The sequence below is a fragment of the Myotis brandtii genome, unplaced genomic scaffold, assembly GCF_000412655.1.
Source record: "Myotis brandtii unplaced genomic scaffold, ASM41265v1 scaffold441, whole genome shotgun sequence".
Classification (NCBI taxonomy): Eukaryota; Metazoa; Chordata; class Mammalia; order Chiroptera; family Vespertilionidae; genus Myotis; species Myotis brandtii.
Genome location: NW_005366873.1, coordinates 3,470,287 through 3,497,691, shown reverse-complemented (window position 1 = coordinate 3,497,691; position 27,405 = coordinate 3,470,287).

Genomic DNA, 27,405 nt, shown 5'->3' with positions numbered 1-27,405 from the left:
GAGTTCACATCAGTAAACAAGAGAGACAAAGATCCCTACACTCACAGAGCTTCCTAATATCCAGCAGAGGGAAAGGCAATCAACATCATAAATAAGTAAATTATAGAGCATATGAGAAAATGAGCAAAGTGCTATGAAAAAAAATCAGGATAGGGATTGGAAGCATGGGGGTGGGGTAGATTGTGACAGCGTTTAAATTGGTTTGCCGTCTCACCCAACCAGCATCATTAAACTCAAAGATAATAGCTCTGAGCTGAATCTGCAGATGTTTAATGCTGCTTTGTGTGAAAAGTGGATTGAAATGATAATTTAAGAATAATTATTTTAATTGATGTTTGAGTATCAGAGAGGCAGTGAGTTCAGTGGTGGGACGAGAAGGCGTGTTTGTGCTCAAGGATGTTCATCCTCATTTGTTTGAATAAATTTTCCATTCAAGTCTCATTTCTGATGCAAGGTAACCCTTACAGGTAATCATGAGAGTTCTCTTTACCTAGAAATAGCGTCTAATTTGTTCTCTTCTGGTGAGCAGAGAGGGTTGAAAGCAGCTGTGAGAAACCTCAAAATTATCAGCCAAATATTAGAGGAGAGACTCAGCCAGGTGGCTAAAATAGCACCACTGTGCTTGTTATTCTAACCTGCCCATATGCAGGTGGCAGAAGCTCATGAGAAATTTTCTGCCACTCAGTAGTTAAGAGACTCCCCTCTTTCCAATGAAAAGAATTACACTATGTATAATATCTATAATCATTTCATGCCCTAATGATACCAAACAACCACTACAAGTGCTGTTGCCAAATAATACATAACTACCTGGAAAGATAATCAAACTATATTGTAACTTGACAAAACTGTATGTGTGGTATGGTACTATTTTAAAATAGTATTGTTTATATATAAGTTCAAAGAGACCAAAACATTAACAGAGGTTATTTCTGGGTGGTGGACTTCTGGGTGACTTTTATTTTCTTCTTTTTATGAGATAAGCACGCCGTCTTTGCCAAAAGAACATATAAACCAGAAAAGTTATATTTAAAATATAATAACAAATAAATCCAGTCATCCATGGATGTATAGCCTTATTCTCACCAAAAGACTTGACATCCCTTTGACTATTGGCCTGCACCCTCATTGTACCTTGCACGTGTGCCATTTGAGTAGAAGGTCACTCTAGTAACCTTTTCATAACACTCCAGTAAATAGTTAACAAGGGGTTCTTTATCCCACTCTCCCATTCAAAAAATAAAAATTTATTTTAAAAATTCCTGATTTTTAGTGTTTGCCAATTTCCATGGTGTAAATACTCCCTCCATGCTCAGTTTTAAGCTACCAATATCATGTACCTGAACATGGTACCTCATGTATTGAAAACTCCAGAATTTGGAATGTCCGTGTTATTAAATGAATGAAGAAACCTGACAGAAACAACTAATTGAGACCTGGAATAGCAAATGCCATCCTAGCAAAAGACCTTGCATTATGTCCCTGAGTGAGGATTTGGGAAGAAATGCTCACAATTGAAAGGCTCTGTGAGCCTTTATATGATACTCTGGTACACCACTGGGTCATGTTCACATGGGTCTGACTACAGATTTATGCATGGAGCAAAACTGGCCTTTTATATTTTTGGGTCACTGATACTTCTCTATTCTCTGGGAAAGAAAGAGGCAGATAAGCCATAGGATCTTTTGCTAGCAGAAAATTTGCTGCTTTCTTTCTTAAATAACCATTCTTGCAAGGTTTAATTTTTTTCATTTAATATTCTGAAGATACAGATTCTAAAATTTTTAATATATGAAGTTTCCTATAGAGTGCTTTAGGAAACTTTTCAGAGATTCTTTTGGAAGGAGGAAGCCAGGTCATTTCAACACAACCTTTGCTGCATGTGGGTGGGAGTGGAGCTTTAGCTTCTGAGAAAGGCAACAAGGATTCACCCTGAAGCCAGATTATTGCATAATATCACATGACAATGGCACTTACACTGAGAAACTATCTGAGGTAGGTGGGGGTAGGTCACGGCAAGGAGTCCACACTGTCAAATAATGACTGCCACTTACTAAGCACGCTCCATAGCAGGGATAAGCTCAGTTATATCTTTGTGACAACCTGATGAAGGAGGCATTGTCATTAATCCTGGCATTATCTACAAGGAAACTGCCTGGGTTGACAAAGACAGTGAGGGGTGAAACTCTAATTCAAATCCAAATCAGCCTTATCTGAATCTACCTAAGTGGATTCTCAAGAACATGACACAACCTGGCCTCCCAGGGTACGAGTCAGTCCCTGAAAAGCCCCCTGAGTAAGAATATACACTCTCAGAGCCACAGCTGTGTGTTTGCAAAGCCCAATTCATTTTCCTTCTGGTTACACAGCTAAACTTTATTTGCCAGGCTACTGGGAACATGTTGGAGCCATGCGACTGAGCACAGATGAATTGGAATGAGTTCAGAAGTAATGTGGGCCACCCCTGGCCCCCCAAACCTCTGAAGCTCAATGCTCCTCATTCTTTTCTCCTTCTATGGTGACTTTGAAGATGGAAGTACCACAATAGGGGAAAAAACGAAGTTAAGCCACAGGGATTTGGGTGTATTTGTTACTGCAGCATGGCAGAGTCTACCCTAACTTATCCACGTATCACTGAAGCATTTTGGTTAAAAGGAAACAAGGTGGCCAGAGCCTTCCTCCTCTCAGGTGTCCCTCTCAGAGAAGTCCTTCAGACATCCATCACATAGTCTAAACATCTCTCTTTTCATTCTTACTGTCTTGAACTGTAACTCACACTTCACATGTTTTTCTGTCTGTTCCTGAAAGGCAGGCTGGCCTCTGGAGCTAGTCCAGGCTGACGATTGGTTGGCGTATTGATCGGACCTCACACACTAGCCTGCAATTGTCTGTAATAAAGGGCAGCCAAGAACCAGTGCAGCACTTTGAAATTGTTACCATGTTTCTTTAGAATTGCCTTTTTTTTTTTGTCCTCTTCCCTTTAAGCCCCAGACCCATGTGGTCCCTTCATCACTGATTCTAGGAAAGAAACCTTTGATTGAGATTACAAAGCAGTGCTTCACCTCTCCCTGGGAAAATTGCATTGAAAAGCTAACTGAGGAAGGGGATCCAGATGGCAGGAGTTGGTCAAAATCATTGGGGGCATGAGACCCTTCCCTGCTCCTGCAAACCACCCCTTGGCCAGCTCAGCTTTTTTGTACTCTGCCATGAGCTATGACAGCACACTGTATTTTCTCCTTATGGCACTTTATTGCATTTTGTACTCATGTATTTCCGTGATTATGTGATGTCTGTTTATCTCCTTCCCAGAGACTGTATGCTCCCTAAGGATAGGGGACTGTACACTGTGCTCACACTGCAAGTCAGTGTGCAGCGCAGGCCTGTTATGTTGTAGGTGCTGAATGTGTGTGCCTGCCCTGCTGCATTGGGATGGGGACCTTTTATCCTTTATTCACCTGTTGCCCTGATTTTTTCTGTTTCAGGGATTCCTCATGCTTCGGTGTTAAAATAAATAGTTCATGTGATTCAGGGTCTGCTGGGAACCTGAGCTCAACTCAAGATGGAGTCCCTTTCCCTCCTCTATCATTCAGAAGAAACAAAAGAAAAACTCTGAGTTCATACAATGCAAATGCCACAAACTCACTCACATTCTCTCAAGGGAATCTGAGAAACAACCTTGGCCACCTTCCCAGCTCGTTTAAAAGTGAGAAGTCAATGAAATGAAGCTGCTTGTGCCAAGCAATAATAGTGATAAATAATGCATGGGCATTTATGATCTCCACAGTCCTCCCACGCCCACTTGATCAAGGTCCTGAGCAAACTTTCTCCTCCTCATGTTCATTCTCCACCATTTAAAGGACCCATCCAGTCCGAATTACCAGGGAGATCACACCCAGCCTCAGCTGGAGCAGACCTGGACGTCACGTGTGCTCTGCCAGCCATGTAGAAGGATGATGCACCTGCCGGGGTCTGCCCCAAACCTCCATTCCACCAAGGAAGCTCCTAACAGCATCTCACAGCAGGCCTGTGCTTCAGGGAATTGGCCTGACCCAAGGATGGCTTGAGTTTTCTCAGCCTGGCAGGATGTGGTCACTGGGAAGGAAGAAGGTGACTGTCCTACTCAAGAAAGGACAGTCAGACTGTGAATTGTCACTCAGTTTACAGCTCACAGGGCCACTCTGACTGGGCTTTCTTTTTGGAAGAGAAAAGGCCAGGCTCTTTCCTTGAAGCCCTGGAAAGACTGGTTGGCAGGGACAATCCGGTACAGACTTTCCCAGCCAGAGGTCCAAGGAACTAGTCCCTGCATATGTAGGAGAAAATACAAAGTGTTCCAACAGCAAACACACTCAGGAAATACTGGGGTTTTGTTAGTCCAGGATGTCTGGTTGTCAAAAATTATACTTTTATATTGTGAATCTCCAAAAAGGGGGATATAGGAAATGGTGGTTCTCAAACATAATCAACCATAGAATTATCTTACTAACCCATTGATAACAGTCACTACCTAGCTGTGTGATATTGGGGAAGTTATTAAACTATATTCCTTATTTTCAAAATGAGGAAATGAAAATGCTTAAATGAGTTAAGATACTTATAAAGAACTAAGAGTAACGCTTGGCCTATAGTAAGTATATCTAAACAATCAGTGACTATTGCTGTTACTTTTATTATTGTTGCAGAATTCAGAATTGCCATGAATTAACACTTAGGAATTTATGACACATATTTAAAGCATAATGAAAAGAACATAAACTTTGAAGTCAGTCAGTTGTGGTTTCATATACCAGCTGCCACTGTCCAGCGGTGTACTTTTGGGCAAGTTCATTTATCTATCTCAGTCTCTTCCCTGTAAAATGGATATATCTTAGTACCTTCTAGAAATATTTTGAGAATTCAATGAGAAGGGGTTATATGTTTTAGCACTGTGTCTGCCCACATATTGTAAGCACTCTCAAATATCACTGCTATCATCATCATCATCATCATCATCATGCACTGTGTCTGCCCACATATTGTAAGCACTCTCAAATATCACTGCTATCATCATAATCATCATCATCAGCAGCAGCAGCATCATAATTTTTTACCACCATAGCCATCATTTTAATTAATATTTACAACAACACTGCAAATTAAAAATCATTAAAGTTGGAAAGTTAAGGCTCAGAGGAGTTAACTAATTTGTACAAGGCCACACAGTTGGTAAAAGACAAAATGTAGATTTAAACCCAGTTCTGTCTAATTTGAAAACCTCCATATAAATGAGACATTAAGTGGTTTTATAAATCCATGTGCTCCCTATGTTCCCCAACCTCCCTTGCCATTGGATTGAGCCAAATGAATGAGTCTGGCAAGTGGGAAATGATAAGTCATTTCTGGATTAAACCATTTATGCTTTGGTGGGACTCTTTTATCCCTCTCTTCCCTGCCATGGCACATTTAGAAGGCATATGCTGAAATGATGGGTCAAGACCGAGGGAGGCCAAGTCCTGAGTCACCAAGTAGAGTGATATTGTTACCAGCCTTGCTCGGCCAGTGCAGTTCAGCGGTTGAACATTGACACAGGAACCAAGAGGTCATGAGTTCGACTCCTAGTCAGGGCACATGCCCGGGTTGTGGGCTCGATTACCAGTAGGGGGCATACTAGAGGCAGCTGATCAATGATGTTTCTCATCTCATCGATGTTTCTATTTCTCTATCCCTCTCTCTTCCTCTCTCTCTAAAAATCAATAAAAACATATCTGAAAAAATTTAAAAAAATATATCATTACCAGCCTTTATGTATTAAACCACTAGGATTTTGTGGTTTGTTGTGGCATCTAGCAATACACAAAACTCTACCCATTATGCTTAAGCTACTGTCCCCGTTCTCAAAGAATTCACCAAGTAGTGTGGGGTATAAAACATGCACACAAGAAGACTATGTCAGAAATTGTATTATTCAGGATCCAATCAGAAAAACAGAAATCACCCTAGGTATATTGAACAGACGATACTTAGTAGAGGAATTGATTGTAAGTTATTAGAGGATTAAACGAGGGGGGAAATAACGTTACTTAAAGTGTTTGAAGGAAACTAGTACTGTTTCTGGATCCTCAGAGGGAAAATCCACCTGGAGGCCAGTGTGCTGTGTGACGAAAGCTCCTGCAGTTGGAGCCCAGCTGCCTGAGTGTGACCCGGAAGCCTGTACTCCGAGGCCACAGCAGCCTCTGCTACAGCCGCCAGGGCTGGGACCACTGCTGCCACTGTCACCCGCCACCAACACAGTTCCTGCTTCCAACGCAGTTACTGCTGCTGCTGCCAGAGACACCACCCAAACCCACCTCCCAATCTCCCACCTGTGCCCCCTAGTGGCAGAATCTAAGCCAGTCACAGGGAGTCAGGGAGATGTTATTTACTATTCAATGAAGCGCAGCATAGAAGAATGGGAAAGAGAGCTGAGGGCTTCAACATATGGACTTGTGGGGCAACACTATTCAGTCCATAGCAACCCCTAAGTAAGTGTACAATCCCTGAAAGACCTAAGTTAGCCCGGAACTGGACTTCATAAACGCTCTTGTTTTCTAGAATTCCCATAGACAAATATTGGAGAAGTTAATTTTGAATTTTCATGAACTAAGAAAGGGAATTAAAACAATAATGAAATGTCACTTCATGCCCATCAGATGGAGGCACATTTAAAACTCTGAAGACACCTAGTGTGGACACAGATATGGTGCATGGGAACTCACATCTGGTGACAGGAGAGCAATTGTACATTTTGGAGAGCAATTTGACAACACCCCATGAAGGTAAAGATGCTCACACCCTATTAGCTGGTAGTTTCACTTAATATATTAATAGAGGGATGATGATGATTATATAGGAAGACATTAGAATATGTAGCCTTTTTTAGTAGGGAGATAAATAATTGATGGCTTATTCCAACATTAGAATAGCATTCAACAATTAGAATGAATAAATGAACTAATCTATCAACATGGGTAAATTTCAAAAACATGCTCTTGGAAGAAAAATGTTAAAAAAATGCATGTAAATCTTTAAACACAAACATTTAGCATGGATTTTTCTATGGACACATACACGCATAGTAAAATTACAAAAACATCCATGGGAAGAATGCGCATGAACTGCAGGAACATGAAGAAAGTGGAGAGAAAAGAGGGTAAGGCTTTAACTTTATCTGTAACATTTTTGGGTGGGGCGAGGGAGGGAAGAAACATCTAAAGAATGTTCATAAAACATTAACATGGAATACTATGTGGGAAAGATGCTTATGTTGTGATATTTTTGGAACTAGTGTGTTCTCATGCTATTAAAACATACAATTCTTTTATCATTTAAAATAATTAGAAAAGAAACCAAGGAGACAATAGTAATAATACTCAGCTTCCCAAGGATGATTTGAAGATTAAATGAGATACTATATCGAAACCATCATGCACAATGTCTGTCTTCAGAGGCTTGACTAAGGCCTCAGAGAAAGAAGTCTACCTTCTCAGCTTTCCTGTCCCATCTTGACCATTATGTGGTGATTTAGGGTTCACAAAAGGCTTTTATATCCATTATTTCATTTTATCACCATAACAATCCAATGGATCTGGCAGATATCCTATTCCTATTTTAAGACACTGGGGTCTAAGGAACAGATATAGGTGCTTTAGAGCCACTGTCTCTCCAAGATGGGGCAGCAGTGGCTTATCAAGAGCCAGAGAAAGCTGTTCCCCTGCAGTGGGATGGCAACTCCAATAAGCTTAACTGGCAGGTTGTAGGGGAGAGAGATGGATTGGAGGGAACAGGGTGCCCTGAGGGCTGGCAAATCCCCTAAGCTTCCTGTCTGAAAGTTCCTGTTCATCAAGTGGAGATAACATGCCAGTTTCTCCCTATTGCACAGCCTTGTTCCCTGTAAATGCTTTAGAAAGCTATATGGATCGAATGGAATCACATGTGCAGTCATGCTTGGAAATAACGATGTGATAATAAATGTAAAATACTATTGTTATTGCATAAGTGGGCTATTGGACTGAACGTTTTGATATTTCCGCATTTCCATATGTTTCAGATTCTTTCTAAAATTCCAAGAATTGGGAAGGAGTAGGGGAAATCCTAGGCCTTTTAAAGACCAGTCATTAGCTCTAGGAGGTTTGGCTCAGTGGATAGAGCATCAGCTTGCGGCCTGAAGAGTCCCAGGTTCGATCCCCAGTCAGGGCACATGCCTGGATTGGGGGCTCGATCCCCAGTAGGTGGCTGCAGGAGGTAGCCAATCAATGATTCCCTCTCATCATTGACATTTCTATCTCTCTCTTCCTCTCCCTTCTTCTCTGAAATCAATAAAAATATTTAAAAAATAAAATAAAAACCAGTCATTAGAAAAGCCCAAGAGGGGATTTCTAAGTGCAAAGAAGCAATTCAACGGAGCCTAAAAAACCACAAAGCTATGTTTGTGTGTGTGATACGTGGGTATGACAATGTCATCTTCAATAAGAAGCTTCAATATATTCCCATTATTTTCCATTCTCTAAAAGTCATTTCTAACTTACAATATCTGATATGACTCATTAATCTAGAAAATTAGATTTCTGAGGGAACACGGTCTGTGTGTCCAAAAATTAAAATTCAACTCTCTATACTCTTTTGTTTTCCTTCAAAGAAACTTTTAGATTTGCAAATGCAGAACAAATTAATTTAGCAAAATAATTGCCCCCCATATTTATAAAAATGCATGTTTGCCTCAGTCATCTTAAGCTACAGGAAGTACAGGACGAGAGGGCTGACACAAATGGAAGAGAGTGAGAGTTAACAGAGTGCTAGCAGGGGCACCTCTGCAATGAAGAAGGCACTCTGGCACAGGTAAAACCCACTATCCGCCAAGGAATTGGAATGCTAACATCTGGGATGAGTGACTTCCATGAACCCTAAAGGGCTTGTCACTGAGTTCTTCAACACAACTCCTTAGTGAAGAATAAGGAACTGGGAGGTAGTTTTCTAGGCATTTAGCAGTGGGAGGCAGTTGGCTGTGCTTGGAACCACTAACAACAAGGGGACAAGACTCTGGGTGCTGGCCAACCTGGCTGGTCTACACCTTCTCATCTGTGCAGAGGAGATAATACCTACCTTCCCAGAACAGTAGTGACATTTCAATAGAGGAGATATCGCAAGTGCTTTGAAATACCTGAACATGTAGATCACTGTCCAGTAGTATTTTCCCTGAGAAATATTTTGGGGACAGGATGCAAATCACATCTATCACAGGTTCGACACCATTCTTCCAACTAAAGTTCTTATCTTTCTGAGTCTACTCGAAGCATTTAATAAAGGCATATTGAAGTGATCCTTTGGGAACAAGACAAGGGGTTGGACAGAGAAGTAAATTATTTATCATTGATGACAGTAATGGAAAGCAAAGCTCAGGAGAAATTCATAATAATAATTCCTGTTTTACCAAGCAGTGGATTTCATTTGGATTGATCTACATTGACCATAATTCCCCAGCTCCTTGCTGCATGCCTCATATCTAAAACAGTTCTTTCGAAGCTATCCATCATAAGCACCAGTTTGAATTAATTATTACATGGATATTTTACAAAAGTAATTCAGTTCTCTAAGTCTCTTGTTTTTACATCTGGTGTACCACATGTTTTTAGAACTACTTTCATTTAATATTAGAGAAATTAGATATGCTTATAATCAAACTCCATAATTCATAGAATCTAAGAACCCACACTTTTCAATGCTTTTATTTCATACTTTGGTTTCTTCGCTTTTATGGGCTGAATAAACTTGATTAGGCATTCTTATTGTTTAGTGTCAGCTTTGCCTTTCTTTTCAGTCTCCTTCCTGGCATACAGCATCTCTATTTGTATGCATTTCTATAGGTTTACACTTGATTATATTCAAAGAAGCTTCCTGCTTTAAAGTATGACTGCTCAAAAGACTACAGTTTCATGATATTTTTGTCTCCTGACCCTTTAGTAGTGTGGCAGCTTCAGCTGTGTAACAAACCATCCCCACATTTAATACCTTAGAATAATAGCCATTTCATCAGCTCAAAACTTAGTGAGTTGACATTTTGGGCTAGGCCCACCTGGGCAGTTCTGATGATCTCAGTTGGGCTCATTCAGGCATCTTCCATCATCCGTGTGTTTGGCAGTTAGCTGGTGGGTGGTTGGCTGGCTGTTAGGATAACTGGGACAAAATGTCCCTCATCATTCAGTAGGCCAGGTTAAGGTCATTCACACTGTGATGGTCTCAGGGTTCCCAAAGACAGCAAGAGAGAGCAAGCGCAAATGTGCAAGCATTTTTCAAGTCTCTCCTGTTGACCAAAGCAAGCCACGTGACCAAGCCCAGAGTAATTGTGTGGGAGGAGACTCCCTAGGGAGATGTGAATAAATTGGGGGCCATCACTGCAACCACCTACCACAAGCATCCATCGAGGGCAATTATTATTCTAACATTCTTATATTGTTCTCTCTTCCTGAATGGACCCCTTTCCTGTACCTTCCTTGGGGAGATGTCAGAGGGAAGCCCTTACACACACTTTCCTTTCTGCTCCAAACCTAATAGAAAAGGCCCTTTTCTCTCATCATTTCACCCAGAGGTCTAGACACCTCAAGATTGGGCCAACATGGGAGATCTTCCTACATTACCTTTACCTGAGCACTAACCAGGGAGCCGCAGAAACATACTAGCTTTGACATTTCAAACTCAAACCTGGATAGCACCAATGAGCGACAGACCTTCTTCACTGATGCAAGGAAACTCATCACATAAATAAATGCATCATGTTTTATTCTTCAAAAACATTATAGATCACCAGTTCACTTTGTTATGTGATGAATTGAACCACTTATATCTTGAGATATGATTTGCTGATTTCTATGAGATTTCTATGAGAATGCTGGGTCAAGTGGTATGTGTATTTTTATAGATATTTCCAGATTGCTTTCTCCACGAGACATAATTCAGATTCCGACCAGCAATGTAGGAATGGAGAGTTAAATTCTCCATCAGGAATAGGTAATACAGGCTTTACAACTTTTGTCAGTTTGATAGATGTGATATTTCAATGTTACTTTAATTTGTGTTTCCCCAACTACTAGTGAATTGCAGATGTCTTAAATATGCATGCCAGCCATTTGGATTTCTTTCTCTTTGAATTGTTTATTTATAGTTTTGGCCCATGTTTTTGCTCAATTGTTTGTTTTTCCTGTCAATTCGTAAGACCTTTGTATATAATTGTTAATTTTTTTTGTTGGCTGTACTTCAATTTCCCCCCAAATATATAGTTTGTTTATTGGTTTATTTTTTTGCTATGCAAGAAACATCTTTAAAATTATATTTTTATAAGCAACTATGCTTATTTGTTTTTTAAATGGTTTCTGATCTTCCTGTTTTGGTTAACAAAGTTTCTCCTGACTTCAGATTGTATATGTAACCTCCTTGATTTCTACTAAGGTTTTTTTACATTGTTGTTGTTTACATTTAAGTCTTTCCTCCATCTAGAATTTACTTTTGTAGGTGATGTAATATAAAGGTCAAATATTATGTTCTTCATCATGGATAAGCGGTTACACTATCACCATTTGCTTGATGATTAATTCTCCTTACCCCAGTGAATTGAAAGAGCATCTTGAACATGTATTAAATTTTTAGTGTAAAAAATGCTAAGATTGTTTTCCTGAATTCTCTCTTTTATGTCATCTATTTCTTGGATATTTCCTTTTTTATTGTTGCTTTTCTTCTTATTTGTACCAGCCCTTGCCTAATTTTACACATATTCACAATTATTTCCTGTTAAGTGTGAGTTTGAATTTGGAAGATATGAGTCCAAGTAAAAGCACTTAAAAAAAAAGATTTGATACATTGGGCAACATGGTTTGCTTCTCCATACCTCAGCCTTCTCTTAGATAAAAGTAGAGCATTGATTTCTGTCAGGCCCACAGAGCTGTTGTAAGGATCAAACGGAAGAGTCGGTACAGTGCTAGGGACCCTATAAGGTACTATAAACATGTAGCTATTATTGTACAGAGAGACTGAATATATTGACAGGTATATGTGGCCAGACCATACATGACAATAGAATTCTGACCCACAAACTCTCTAGCAAACAGCCCAGGAAGCCAAACCGCAACCTCTGCAGCAATTGGCCCCATACAGTCAAAACTTGGTTAAGAATAGCCAGTTTCCCTAACTTCTGTCACATTTCTCCCCTCACTTCTAACTCAGAACCAACCAGAGAAAGCCAAATACGCTTCCCACCCAAAAAAAATCACACAGGATTCCTCCCTTCTAGTTAGCCCACATCCAGCAACCTGCAGTTTGAGCTTTCTTAAAGCCTTTTTCTTTTCTCTATAAAGCTTTTCAACTCCTTTGTCTGCCTGTTTGCCTACCTGCCTGCCTTTGACTCACTGCCAAATGAAAGTAGAGTGACTGACTCCCTTGCTAGAGCAAATCTACATAAATAGCCTCTGATTATTCACACTTGGTGGTCTTTGTATATTTTATAATACTTGATGTATATTTAAATTTACTCATATAAAACTTGACATATCTAGTTATTTCTTCCATAGAAATCCATTTATTCATTGGCTTATTGTTGGCATTTATTAAACATCTCCCATATAATAACACTGTGATGGCTCCTCCAGGGTTTCAAAGAAGACCAATTTCTGTAGAACCACATGAAATACATGGGCTTGCTTGGAATATCTGATGCAGAATATGAAAAAGCTAATAAAAGAAAAGTCAGCAATTCAAGACAGACTAAAAATAAGTATGCATGTGGAGGTAAAATCAGTGATATAAGCAATTGTGTTAATTTCAAAAAGTAAATATCACCTTGCTTAGTTGGGTCTAGGAAAATTTCAAGCAGAAAATTTGAAGAAAGGTTATACATTTAGGATGGAAGCAGGAAGTGAAGATAATTTAGACAGGGAAACGTCTATTAGTAATGTCCAGGGCAGGGCAAGAGCAATATGCTAGGAGTAGATAGTTTCATTTTAATTTGATTGCAGTACATGCTAAGATCTGGTAGGGCAATCCTCCCACTGCTGTGTTTTTGCAGGCTAATATTGGGAACTTTTATTTCACATAAATGTTTATCTAATATTTTTAAAAATAAACTCTTCTGGGTTACCAATTCTGGGACAGTCAACACTTTTATGCTATTAGGACACCCAAAAATATGCAGTGCTTTTCATTTGCTTATTTTTGTATGTCCTTCAGTGGCATTTTATCATTTTCTTCACATAGAACCTATTTCTTTTTTGTTAAACCTTATGCCTACTAATTTTGTAGCTTCCTTCGTATAAGTAACACAGCTGCTATTTTTCTATCTCCATTTCTTGTTACTTATTTCTAAATTAGACAAAAGCTATATGATATCATCTAGAGGTAGTATAGCATAATGATTAAGAGCAGAAATTCTGGAATAAGATGGCTTAAGTTCCAATTCTGAATTGACTATTGCCACCTATGTGGCATCAGACATACTATTTAATCTTTCTGTGCCTCAGTCTTCTCACCTGTAAAATGGAGATAATAGTATCTGCTTATACCACAGAGGAAAGCCATCCACCAAAATTTATATTTTATATATTTTAAATCATGTTTGAGATTAACCTGTAGTTTCTTTTGTACTGTGACTATCTGGTTGGATATGAATATACAGTGGGCTTATTAAAATGTAGCGGGAAAGTTTTCACATTTTTATAAAAGAATAGACAAAAACGTTAGAATTATTTTTTATTTAGGGAACACTCACTTTGGAACCCATCCGGTCTTGGTACCTTCTAAATCCTAGACCTTTGCCTACCTTACCAATCTGTGGCAATTGATCCAAACAAGTTTCCTATATCTTTGAATATTGTTAATAATTCAGTTCACCTCCTGAAAATTTTAGTTTAAAAATCATGAGTTCACTATGTTTTCTGTGCTGCACTTGAAGCTCTTTAAACACTCAAATTTTATTTTTGTTCCAGTAACTCTGTATTGCTAGACACCTAATCTATTTGAACTTCCTCTCTCTGTCTCCTGAGTCCCCAAAGTTGAGTTATTGTTTGTATTGTTAGCTTACCAGGTCTCAAGTCACAGTAGCAGTCTTGAACTCTCCCAGCTTTAGGAGTCAAGATGCCTTATCCAATTGATCAACTCCCCTTTAGTCCTGTTTGAGGACTGAGGACACCAGAGATCTTTATGTGTTACCCCCAGGTTCATATTTTCTTGGGCAAGTATATGTAGCTTGTGTATATGGCTTGACTGTAATGTTAATAGATGATGAGTGTAAAGAAATCAGTGATGAGACAAGAAAGGTGGGTTGAAATCACATTATGAAGGGCCCTGAATGCCATAGAAAATTTGGTCCAACATGCGGATTAGAAGACAAGATCGGGAGGTCTGCTCATATATGACCAAGTTCTTCTATCATCGACATGAAAATGTCCTGTTGACCCCATTGGTCCTGGGAAATGCCTCCTTGCTTTCTAGGCTGCCCTCCATCCTGGTCCCACCTTCCAAAAAAGGTGATTCTAATAAAGGAGGCTACAATATTCAGGGCTGTAATCATTGGACGCTCCTTGCTATGCCAAACCTGTAGCCACTCTAAGCCAGAGCTTGATTCTTAGTCCTGTATATTTTTACTATCTCACTCCACCCTGGTCTGGGGATGGACATCTGGTCTGTACCCTCCTACCTCTGACTCTGACACTGACAATGACTTAAGGTATTGCCTCCAACTCCTTACTCTACATGGATCTCAGAATTCAATTGCAGAAGCTGAACCTAGAAAATTCCATGTGAGGGAAGGCCTTAAGCAATTCTTCCCAGAATGTATGCTCCAGTCTTTTAACTCCAATCTTTTTCCAGCCACAATGTATCATAAAGAAGTAAATGTTTAAAATATTTTAAAAGCTAAAAAAACAAATTATGTTTTCTGTATGTCATAGAGAGAGAAAGAACAGAATGCAGACAAGTGCGAAGATATCTTACTGTGGTCATCTTTTGATTTGTTCTGTTTTGTTTTGTTTTGTTTTGTTTTGTTATATCACTTCTTAAGGGCTGGGCCATTCGAAGATTTTGTCTGTTCTACACATCCCTGTGGGCAGCCAGTTTACAGAAATATCCACAATTTCTCCCCGTAGGTAGCTATTGTGGGAAAATATATGGTGACATCTGGACATAGTAAAGTTATATTGTCATTTCCTAGAAAGATGACTTATTTTGAAAAATTGGTAACTTGTGCTTTGAAAACATGTTTTCTCACAACAGAAAAGATAGTGTGAGTAATACCATATAGAAACTGATTATTTCAACTCTAAAATACAAGTGCCATGAAAAGTGATGATTTTGAGAATAAGATGGAGTTTTCAAAGACAAAAAAAATCTATATAATTAGTTCAACTTTTTCTACTGTGCAACAAAGGACTACATTATCCAAGTCATGATTTTAGCAACTTACTTTTCCTTGTGGTAGACACTACAGTTTATTTTGAATGAACATTTGGAAACAAAGATTGCAACTACCAGATAACATGGCAACTACTCACTTTACTTTTCATTAATCAACTAGTTAAAATCATTTACTTATACAATGAATATCTAAACTTTTTATGCAATGGAAAACAAGAAATAAGAAGTTATTTCTGCTTTCTAAAAGCTTATAGTCTAATTATAGTGACAAGATACTTAGACCAACAATTACAACACAAAAGAATATATAGTAGGGGTCTTATGTTATGAGTGATGTAGTAAGTAAATGCTATGCTATATATAGATCAGGAGTTACAAACACAAATGGCTAGGAGATCCAGCAAGAAATGAAGGCTTGATAAAGCTGGCCTCTGAAAGAAGCAATAGGGATTGGTAGGGATTGTGGCAAACTCAAGAGTATTTATACTACTTAAAAAGGGCAGCTTCTACTCATTTGAACTGTATGTTGTCAGGCAATAGGGGCCATCATCTGCCAATCATCTAGATTATAAAAATAGCTTTAAAAAGCTATAAAATTCTAAATGTCCAACAAAATCTGAAATATCTTTTAAAAAATTAACCCTATGTAAATCTAAAATGTGGAAGCCAAATGAAACATGTCTATATGCCATAATGAGCCCCCAGGCCACCAGTTGTCAAACTCTGGTTATAGTCATTTAGAGAAAGAAGTAATTACATGTAACAGATAAGAGCATGGGCTTTAGATTCAGGTAGCTATAACCTAAGTAAGCCTGTAAAATATCAGGCAATTCAGAGTTGTTGTAATAATTAAATGATAAAACATATACAAAATATTAGAGTTCCTGGAAAATTACAATCGATAACTTTCTCTCCCTCTCCCTCACTCACACACACACTCACTCATGTTTTGGAAATCTTAAAGGCAGGAAGGCCTATGACTTCTGCATTTATCCTCCAATTAGATGGTAATGACACGTTCAGACTAGAGGTTGAACTAAATTGACATTAATCTTAGTGAAATAATCACTATATTATAGCTCTAACTTCCTATTAATTGGTATTTAGACCTAGAGGTTTGATCAAATTCAGGTTTGATTTTGTTTTCTTTTTGGTTGCTAGTCTACTTACAAGTGAACTTCTATTAGAAGTACCTAACTCTCTTTTTGTGGTGGTAGCAGACATTGATATCAATTCCTAGAATCATCCATTCATAAAACAGTAATATTATAATTCTATTATTCTTTCCTTGTTTGTTACCTAAAATACTTCAATGAAGAAAAATTTTCTCATTAACTATTTTGTCATCCTGAGACATAAATATTATTGGAAAGACAAGATAAAGCTTGTTTCTTTCTTTAAATACCCATTTTCAAAATAATTAATCTCTACCATCTTGAAAAGGTCAATAACTAGTTTATAAATTTCATCATTGTCATCATTAATATTATCATAATGAACTCATAAATTCAAATATATTGAATGCCATGTAATCCAGTGCCATTACTATTCTTACTGATAGATAAATTTCTCTTTTGATCAGGAGCTTACTCATGTTGACTTCTAAGCCCTTTTGTTATAACCTTAGTTGAGTTTGATACCTTCTCTGCTTTCTGTGTAATAAAATATTTCAGGATTATCTTTAACACTTCCTTCTGTGCACCTAGAAATTACCACTTCTTAAAAGACCCCTAGTTCTTTCTTTCTTTTTTTAAATATATTTTTAGTAGAGGCCCAGTGCATGGATTCCTGCACTGGTGGGGTTCCTCGGCCTGACCTGCAGGGATCAGGCTGAAACCAGCTCTCTGACATCCCCCAAGGGGTCCAGAATTGCAAGAGGGTACAGGCCAGGCTGAGGGACCCCACCATTGCATGATCGGGGCTGGGGAGGGACCACGGGAGGGCTGCAGGATGTGTCCAGCCCTTCTTGCCCAGTCCCAATCAGTGGACCCCAGCAGCAAACTAACTTACAGTTGGAGCGTCTTCCCCCTGGTGGCCAGTGTGCATCATAACGACTGGTCAAATGGTCAAGTGAACAGTTAGACACTTAGCATATTAGGCTTTTATTATATAGGATTGGTTTCCGAGAGAAGAAGGGAGTTCTGAGAGAAGTGGTGAGAGAGAATCATTGATTAGCTGCCTCCTGTATGCCCCCTACTGGGGAGCAAGCCTGCAACTCAGGTATGTGCCCTGATCAGGAATCAAACCATAACCTTCTGTTTCATAGGTTGACACTTGACAACTGAGCCACACTGGCTGGGCACTCCTAGTTCTAGGGATATGATACCTAGAAATCATGGTCTGGGCTCTTGGTACACTTATTCCTACTGAGTTGGTCATGATTTCTAGTAACTTCATTTTTTGAGAAAACTTAAAAAACAAGTATGAGTTTTTAAGATACACTGTATATTAAAGATCTGGGTAAAAACGGTAAAAGGATTAAAAAGTACAAATTTGTAGTTACAAAATAGTCACAGGGATATAAAGTACAGTATAAGAAATATAGTCAATAATAATATTGTAATAACTATGCTGCCAGTGGGATACTGAAAATACCAGGGGAAATACTCTGTAAAATATATGATTGTCTAACCACTATATTGCACACTTGAAACTAATATAAAATAATATTGGATGTAAACTGTAAGTGAAAAAAATTTAAATTCATTCTACCAATTTCTGTCTTTTAATTGGACCTTTTAATATATTTACATTTTAAGTAATTACTTATAAAAAGAATTTACTTGTAGCATTGTGCTATTTATTTTCTATATGACTGACAATTTTTTGGTTTCTAAATTTTTCCATTGCTGCCAATCTTTGCTCAAATTTAAGGATAGTTGGAACTGTGGCTACAGTTCTCTGGGTCTAATAAATTTAAGAAAAGTTGTGATTTTTGTAGATTATCCACATTTTTCTTATTGTTGATTTTCTTGGTATCTGGTATATTCTTATTGTTTGGGAGTAATGCTTTTCTAACCCAAGTGGAACTTTTAAAAATCAGGTCATTCTTTTGAAAGGAAGTTTTAGTTATTAATTCAAAGAATTCATAGGACCCAGGTTGCTCTAGTACCTTTGGCTCTAACTCATTTTAATTCCCTTTCATTCACTGGTAAATTACATATATTGGAATGTCTTCCCAGTTTCTGCTGCTGTTCTTCTATTGCCTAGCTTTATTTCCTAGTGAGTACCTAGTGAAAATTTTGGAGGTTCTTCTATCCTCAGGGCCAGTAACCTAATTGCCTTCCCTCTTCTTCCTCCTTCCCCATTGTCTGATGGGGATAGGCCCTGTCAATGACCTGTCTCCATCCATTTATATTTAGGGCTCATAGAGCTAGCCAAATCACCCATTTTTCTATAGATGTAAGTAGGTCCTTAATTTGGATCTAACTATTCTGCTAATTTAATGGAGGGAGAATGGAAAAAATTATACCTATTGCCACTATTATTCCAGGATTTATAGTCACTTTTTATTGCCCCTTAATTCCCATAAAATGGCTACCATTGAGAGATTAAAAATGGCGGTAGCGTAAGTGGATTCTGCACAGACATGCTCCCAGGAACAAACTGGCATTAGAACTAAAATACAGAAAAACTTCCTATACAATTAATGGAAAACTCACAGGAAAGAACACTGACCCCTGAGGACTGAAAGTGGAGACCGCATAGAGACTGTGCACGTAACATTATTATATTTAAAGTTGTTTTTCTTGAAATATTAATGTTTGTTGCATGGAAAAAAAATAAAATTTTACTTACATTAAAAAAAAAAAGAAAGTAAAGAAAAAAAATGGCTACCATTCATTGAGTGCCTACTCTAGAGTAGGTACTTTACATATGTTACTACTAATACTTTTTTATCAACCTTAAAGTATACTAGTAAAATGGCTACCATTGAGAGATTAAAAATGGCGGTAGCGTAAGTGGATTCTGCACAGACATGCTCCCAGGAACAAACTGGCATTAGAACTAAAATACAGAAAAACTTCCTATACAATCAATGGAAAACTCACAGGAAAGAACACTGACCCCTGAGGACTGAAAGTGGAGACCGCATAGAGACTGTGCACGTAACATTATTATATTTAAAGTTGTTTTTCTTGAAATATTAATGTTTGTTGCATGAAAAAAAAATTTTACTTACATTTAAAAAAAAAGAAAGTAAAGAAAAAAATGGCTACCATTCATTGAGTTGCCTACTCTAGAGTAAGTACTTTACATATGTTACAACTAGTACTTTTTTACCAACTTTAAAGTATACTAAGCCCCTTAATTCCCATAAAATGGCTACCATTGAGAGATTAAAAATGGCGGTAGAGTAAGTGGATGCTGCACAGACATGCTCCCAGGAACAAACTGGTATTACAACTAAAATACAGAAAAACTTCCTATACAATCAATGGAAAACTCACAGGAAAGAACACTGACCCCTGAGGACTGAAAGTGGAGACCGCATAGAGACTGTGCACGTAACATTATTATATTTAAAGTTGTTTTTCTTGAAATATTAATGTTTGTTGCATGAAAAAAAAATTTTACTTACATTTAAAAAAAAAGAAAGTAAAGAAAAAAATGGCTACCATTCATTGAGTTGCCTACTCTAGAGTAAGTACTTTACATATGTTACAACTAGTACTTTTTTACCAACTTTAAAGTATACTAATCCTATTTTAGAGATGCAGTGACTAAGCAGATTTACCTACCCAAGATCCCGCAGCAAGATAGTATTTCAGCTAGGTTTTTCAGACATCAATGACTGTGCTGTTTTCACTATATCATATTGCTACTTCGCATAGAATAAGAGTGAAGGCCAAAGCAGAGCCAAAATCTTAACAAGAGTCCCAAAATTAATCTCAAAACTATGACTTGTCCATATAACCTTTCACTGACACTATAGGTTTACAGTCACTTATCAAATCAACAAACATTTATTGAATTTGTCTTATGTGCCAAGAACTGATTGACACAGATATAATAAGTATTATAGATGAAAAACTGCCTTGTGTTACTTAATTTAGGACATGTACTCTGAAAGTAACAGATCCTACTAAATAGCAACAAGATATGCATATGCTGACTTCAAAGGCAAGAGAGGAGAGGCTCGGGCTATTGTGATAGAAATACCTGAAGAGGGTAGAATTTAACCAACTTGAAGGGCATGAGGAAGTCCATATACTGCACTTGGGTGTTTCATAGAGACTGGGGATAGGAAAAGGTTAATAGTGTAAATCCTGAAGATACCATAGGATGGAAACTAAGGAATAAGATTAATAAACACCAAATTAGTAATGGGAACATTAGAAAACATTTTAAAAATTATATTTATAGATAGTTAAGATTTAGATAAATAAAAGGAACATGGCAAGCATTCTGGGTCATAAAAGATAACAGCAAAAGTATAAATGTGGGAATGCTGTGGCCAACTCAGGGGACAATGAGGAAATGAGTCTGGCCTATGAGTGTAGAAGGCACTGGAAGAAAAGATTGGGCTGGTACCATGTGAACTTTAGTTAGTAAGAGTTTAGTTAGTAACTATGACTTTGGATGAGAGACTTAACCTCTCTAAGCCTTGGTTTCGTAACCTCTAATATAGGGATAAAAACAACCCTTTTCATAGGGTTGTAGTAGGAATGAAAGGAGCTGAGGTACAAGCTATGTTAGTTTGACCCAAGAGATAAATCTCAATTTTCTCACAACCAGTGTATAGCTCCATTTAAAACAGCTTGTTGTTTTTTTAAAATAAATTTTTATTGATTTCCGAGAGAAAGGGAGACGGAGAGAGAGATAGAAACATCAATGACTAGAGAATCATTTATTGGCTGCCTCCTGCATGACCCCTACTAGGGACTGAGCCCACAATCCAGGCATGTGCCCTTGACCGGAATCAAACCTGGGACCCTTCAGCCTGCAGGCCGTGGCTCTATCCACTGAGCCAAACGACTAGGGCTGTTTGTTTTTTATTCTTTTATTTTTCCAATCTTTAAGCAATTCCATATTGTTTCCCCTCCTGTGATAATAAGAGCTTGCCTTATTTTCCTAATCATTTCATATCTAGTCCCAAAGAGAAGGCACTGCTGTTATTCTGAATTTCCCATTTCTAATTAACAAGGTGATAAAATTCCAAACACTTTTATAGCTCAACAAAATGTGCATCTGTAAGGACATTTTATTTACTTGGCAACAAATGGCATTTCAATCTGAAGTGCATTCGTGTTAGAATGGGTACCATTTTAGCTACTGTTTCTATTGTCAAATTTTTTTTTTCTAGAAACGTTAGTTATTGCTCAGGAAAAAGGACGTGTTTGAGTTACTTCTGAATCATCAGTTATAAAAAAACAACAACCCTATATTCCCTGAGTTCTTGCTATTTCATTGTGTATAAAACAATAATCTTTTAAAAATTAAGGTTATTGTCAATACTTGGAATAATAAAATCGGGTGCAGTGTTCTAAATTGGCAGACTAAAGAACAGCTCACTCTGAGAAAGAGATGGCCTTGCCCTTGAGTCTGAGAGTCATGGAAAGAGCAGACATACAGTCCACAACTTGGCAGAGCCCAGCCTTGCAGGAGACCTGGTATCCCCTGAAACAGATGGGACCTGTATTCATACTCCCCACCCTTGCTTCTCCCCATTCTGTGGAGGATGACTTGCATTCTGGGTAATTCTGTTAGGAGGCTGAAGCCTGGAACACAGCAAGCAAACACAGATGAACACCATTTTACTGTACTTTGTACAATCAGGAAAGAGCTATTGCTCCTCTCACTTCTTTGCGGTTTTTCCCTAGAGGGTAAGGAGCTTGACAATCTTTATTAATTTTCCATCAAAGATTTGGGCTGCATTAAGGCTAAGAGAAGGACAGGGATGCGACAGACAGTCATATGGGAAAGACAATAGGGTTTGTTTGGGTTTCCTCCTGAAGACATGGAGATTTCCACCTTTGGGGTAGAGGAGAACATCCTTGATAAGTCATAGCAAACATTCCTAGTGATAGATTCCCTGGATCCTGAATGCAGAGCCTCTTCCCAGCTTCCCTTCGCCATTCCTTTGCCAAATAAAAAAATTACAACCTTCCATCATGCAATCTACAAAGGGAAGAACTCTTCTCTTTGTAACTAGAGGCTGTGCAAGCTGGAAGTGGTCACCTCCCAACGAATCCACCAGTAAAGGCTGTCAGTTCCAATTTGGAAATGTACCTAAAATCTGATCACTTTTCACCCTCAGCACCTCCTCTGCCAGGACCCAGACCAAGCCTTCACCATTTCTTGCCTTTATTATTGCTTAGGTCTCCTTGCTGATCTCTTGGTTTTCACATGTGCCCCTTATAGTAGATTATTTCAAAGCCAGAATGATCCCATCACAGTGTAAATTTGAACAGCATCATTCCTCTGCTCAGTATATTCTCATGAGATCCTCCTTTCTCAGCATTAAACCCAGAGTTCATTTCATGGGCTCAGATGTCCGTATGATCTGGCCCTCTATTCCCTCTGATCTCATCTCCTCCCAGTTCATACCTGGGTGGATTACCCCAGCCACTCTGGTCTTCTTGATCCTCCTCTAATTTGGTCACACCCTGCCACCTCGGAACCTTTACACCCACTGCTCATGAGATCCTCCTTTCTCAGCATTAAACCCAGAGTTCATTTCATGGGCTCATATGTCTGTATGATCTGGCCCTCTATTCCCTCTGATCTCATCTCCTCCCAGTTCATACCTGGGTGGATTACCCCAGCCACTCTGGTCTTCTTGATCCTCCTCTAATTTGCTCACACCCTCCCACCTCGGAACCTTTACACCCACTGTTCCCTCTGCGTAGGAGGTTCCTTTCCCAGATATCCAATGGCTAGCTACCTGCCAAAGCAGAGGGAACAACAACTCCTCTTTCTCTTGATCACCTTTCCTTGCTGGTGTGAAAATTCTGCAGCTCCCACTTTGAGAAAATAATCCTAGAGAATAAATTTCAAATTCCTTACCATAGATGTCTAAGATCTGACTCCTTATTTCCCAGGAATCCTTTTACTCTGTCCTCCTCCTACACCCACCACCCTCTCTTCAAGCTTTGCTGATCTGCCTTCAGTTCCCAGAACCTGTCTTGCTATTTTAGAATTTATGTCTTTGCTCCATCAGCCTAGAATGCTTCCTGTCTTCCAACGTGTCTGCTCTGGGAACACGTATACACCTTTACTATTTGCAAGTGTTTATGATGCTCACCTTGTTTTACGGGTAGAATTGGTTGTTCTTTCTGTTCTGTTTTCATTTTATCCTTGTGGACTTTTTTCATAGCTCTCTAACACCTAATTATACATACTATGTTTTCTTAAGAGATGAGACGTTCCTTGACTTTAGAGACTGTGTCTTATTCTTCCTTGTGGCCAGGCATCTGATATTGCTCCCGGCACACAGAAAGTGTTCAATAAGTGTGTGTGTTGAAGAATGAATGCAAAAGTGACATAAGTTATGAAATTTGTGTATTTTTCTAAATCAGATTAAAAGTGGGAGTCAGATCTCCTCCAGCCAATGATTAATGAAGGAAAACAAAGCCTTAGTTTCATCACATGGAAGGAAGGTCGTGAGCCCTGGTCCTCGGTAACTTGGGGAACTTTAGTTACCCCAAAATTTAGTTTTGAGGAATTTGTCAAATGTGGATTCTTGGGCCAGTCCCTCAGAGAGTCCAATTCTGAATGTCTGCAGCGGGGAACCCAGAAAGCTACATTTTAAACAAGTGCCTCATATGATTCTCATGTCGATGATTCCAAGAGCCCAAAAGCATGACTGTCCTAAAGGTTTGTATCTTCACCAGAAGGAAGCAGCTGAAGCCTGAGGCAAGCCTTCACTCCTGCAACCCAACATCCTGGCATCTACTAGCATTAGTATAATGTACCCATGCTTAGTTGTGATGTGAACACTTTTTTTTCTTTCTGACATAAATATAGTTCAGAGCTGTCGAGACCAATTGGTAGGAAGGCAATGTTAAGATGCAAATTGTTGACATTAGTGGAGAAAGATATAAAACTTTTTTGAAATTATTACTTATTGATTTTAAAAAGAGAGGAAGGGAATAGAGAGAGAGAAACATGGATTTATTGTTCCACTTGTTTATGCATTCCCTTGTTGATTCTGGTATGTGCCTTGACTGGGAATCGAACCCGAAACCTTGGTGTATGGGGAGGATGCTTTAACCAACTGAACTACCAGCCAGGGAGGTGTAAAGCTCCTAAAGAGCTAATTGCCTGAGGCCAGTGGTTTGCCTCAAGTGTCCTGTACATACACTTTCAGGTGTACAGGCCTACACTCTCCCTGTGTCCTCCAGGAGATAGGAATTCCAGGAAGCTTGGGGCTAGGCCTGAGAGACTATAATATCTTCAAATTGAAACTTAAAAAAAAATTATTATTCTTTTTGAGGTGTCACAGAAATTGTTTCTTCTCTTTTTCTTAAAATTTTCATGTACAGTTGACATACACTATTATATTAGTTGGAACTTTGTCCACAGTATTTCTTCCCCACCTTGGAAACCCTTTCTTGTTGACGTTTAGGAGTGAAAAATCTCCAAGGAACAGAACTGCCAGGGAGGTGTATCCCTCCACTGCTAGTCACAACAGGAAGTTACACAAGGGCCAGCCACTCCTGACATTGTCTCAGGGCTTCCACTTCCAGGCTTAGCATAAAAATGAATCTTATCAAAACAGGCAGAACAACAACTACAAAAGGGGTACCCTGGACAGACTTTCTGGGAGGTGCCTCCTGCAGGAAGTGGGGTGAGGTGAGGTGAAGTGTCTGAGTACTCCACCGCTGGGGCAGTATTTGGTCTGCTTTTACACATGCTGGTCCTTGACTGGCTGAATAGTGACGAAAAACAAGGAGTTAGCAGGAGGAGGCGGTGGTGGTGAAATGATTTATATTAATGAAGGCAGTCATGACGGTCTTCGGGTCCTTCACATCAAACTGGAGTAATCACTAGTTTAGGGGATCTGATATGAAGAAAACTGGGCTCTATCAAAGACAAGACAACACTGTAGGGCTGGTTTTACAATGGAAAAACACTGACTAACATTACTTAGTATTTTTATGTTCTGCCCATCTTTACTTAGATTTAGCAAACAAAAAAATATTTCACAACAGCAGCTATTACATTTTATGAGCAAAGTATTTGATGGGACACATTATATTTATTGTTGTAACTTTCACAGCAATCCAGAAATTTAGATCCCATTATTCCAATTTTGTAGTTGAAGAAATGAACGTCTCAGAGGAATAGCTTGCTAAATGGTTATACTACAGCTAAAACTAGCATGTGCCCTCCAAAGTACAGTAAGTCACACTTGTTTGAAAATTAATAATACAAGTAGCATGGGAAATGTGATTGCAAACATGATTTAAAGTAAAGAAAAAGCCCATAGGGGTGGCATAGATTAAGATGTTAAATTCAGAAGGAGAAAAAGATACCCGTGGTTAGGGTGGTCAGAGAATGCTGTGACTTGAAGAGTGGGCAGAGTTTGGTCTGACTGGATAAGAGCATCCGAATGGTCAGGGATGGCAAATACAGAGCAAAGATACAGGACTCTGGGGCACAGAGGTGTTCAGTCTGGTAGATACAATTTATAATAAAGCATTGTAGAGAAAGGGTTTAGAGGCAGGTCTATTCTTCCTCTTTAACCTAAGTTTGAAGCCTTCCTGATTTTCTCAGGAGTCAAGAGAAAAGAATTACTACTGCATACATTTGTTTTATTCTGCAAGTTTAAAAACAGTGCCATGAACACAAGGAAGCACTCATGACAATTACGGGTTTGGAGAGTTTGGTAAGAAGCTACGTTTCTTAGGCCAGACTCTAAGAAGACAGGCGAGAGGCTTCCTGACTTGGTTAGGCATGTTGAAGGAGGCATCTGCATGGGTAATGCCACCTTCTTAGCAATTGTAAGACAGGAAGTGCAGTAAGAAAAGAAAGCCAAGTTCATTGTGTGACCTTGTGAAGAATACTACCCACCATACCTTTCCACCAGAACAGGCACAGAGAAAACTATTAAGAACACTGAAGCCAATTCTTTTTACATGTAAACACAAAAGAAGGAGGTGGTCTTGGGTGTGAAAGGGACTGCCATTGTGAGCAACGTAAAGTTGAGCATAGTTTCCTGGAGATTAGAAAGCATTCTATGTAATTTTTTAAATCATGTAATTCACATTTATTAAGCATGATATTTTCATTTTCATATTTCTACTGATTTTTAGAGAGAGAGTGGAAGGAAGGAGAAAGAAAAACATTGATGTGAGAAGGGAATCATCAATTGGTTGCCTCCTACACGCCCCCTACTGGGGATCCAGCCTGCAGCCCAGGCTGAGAATTCGAAATAGGCAATGATGGCAAGGCATCATGGGAATTGGAAAAACACCATTGACATAAAGGACTGAAAAATGATGATAACATTGATATCAATGATGGTAAAGATGACGACTATAATGATAAGGAAGCTAAAGAAATGGTGGTAAATAGATACAAACAATAATCGAATAACTATATGTTGAGAGCTGACTATATGTTGGACACTGTTCTAGCATTATGGATACAATAATATACAAAAAAAATATCTGCCTTATTTTTTAATTGAACTAAACTATAAATACACAAGTAGTCATATAATTATTAGATAGCAAAAATAGAGAAGGGAAAAATGATGAGATATGGTAATAATCATGGTGAGGATGATTCTGATAACAGTTGAAATCTTCCGGTAAGAGCAAAATTAAAAACCTGTTGAAGATTTCAAATCAGGCAGGCAGATCCCAGTGGGCCCCCTTCATTTTTATTCTGATTCAATTTTTGTCACTCTAGTTCAGTGATTTTCAACGCAGTGTGCCACAAGAATTTTTAAAACATGCAATGCCTGACTATTTAGTCAGGGGCACAGACCTCTTTTCCCATAAATTGCCAAACAAAATAATGACAACAGCCAACACAACAATAGCCATC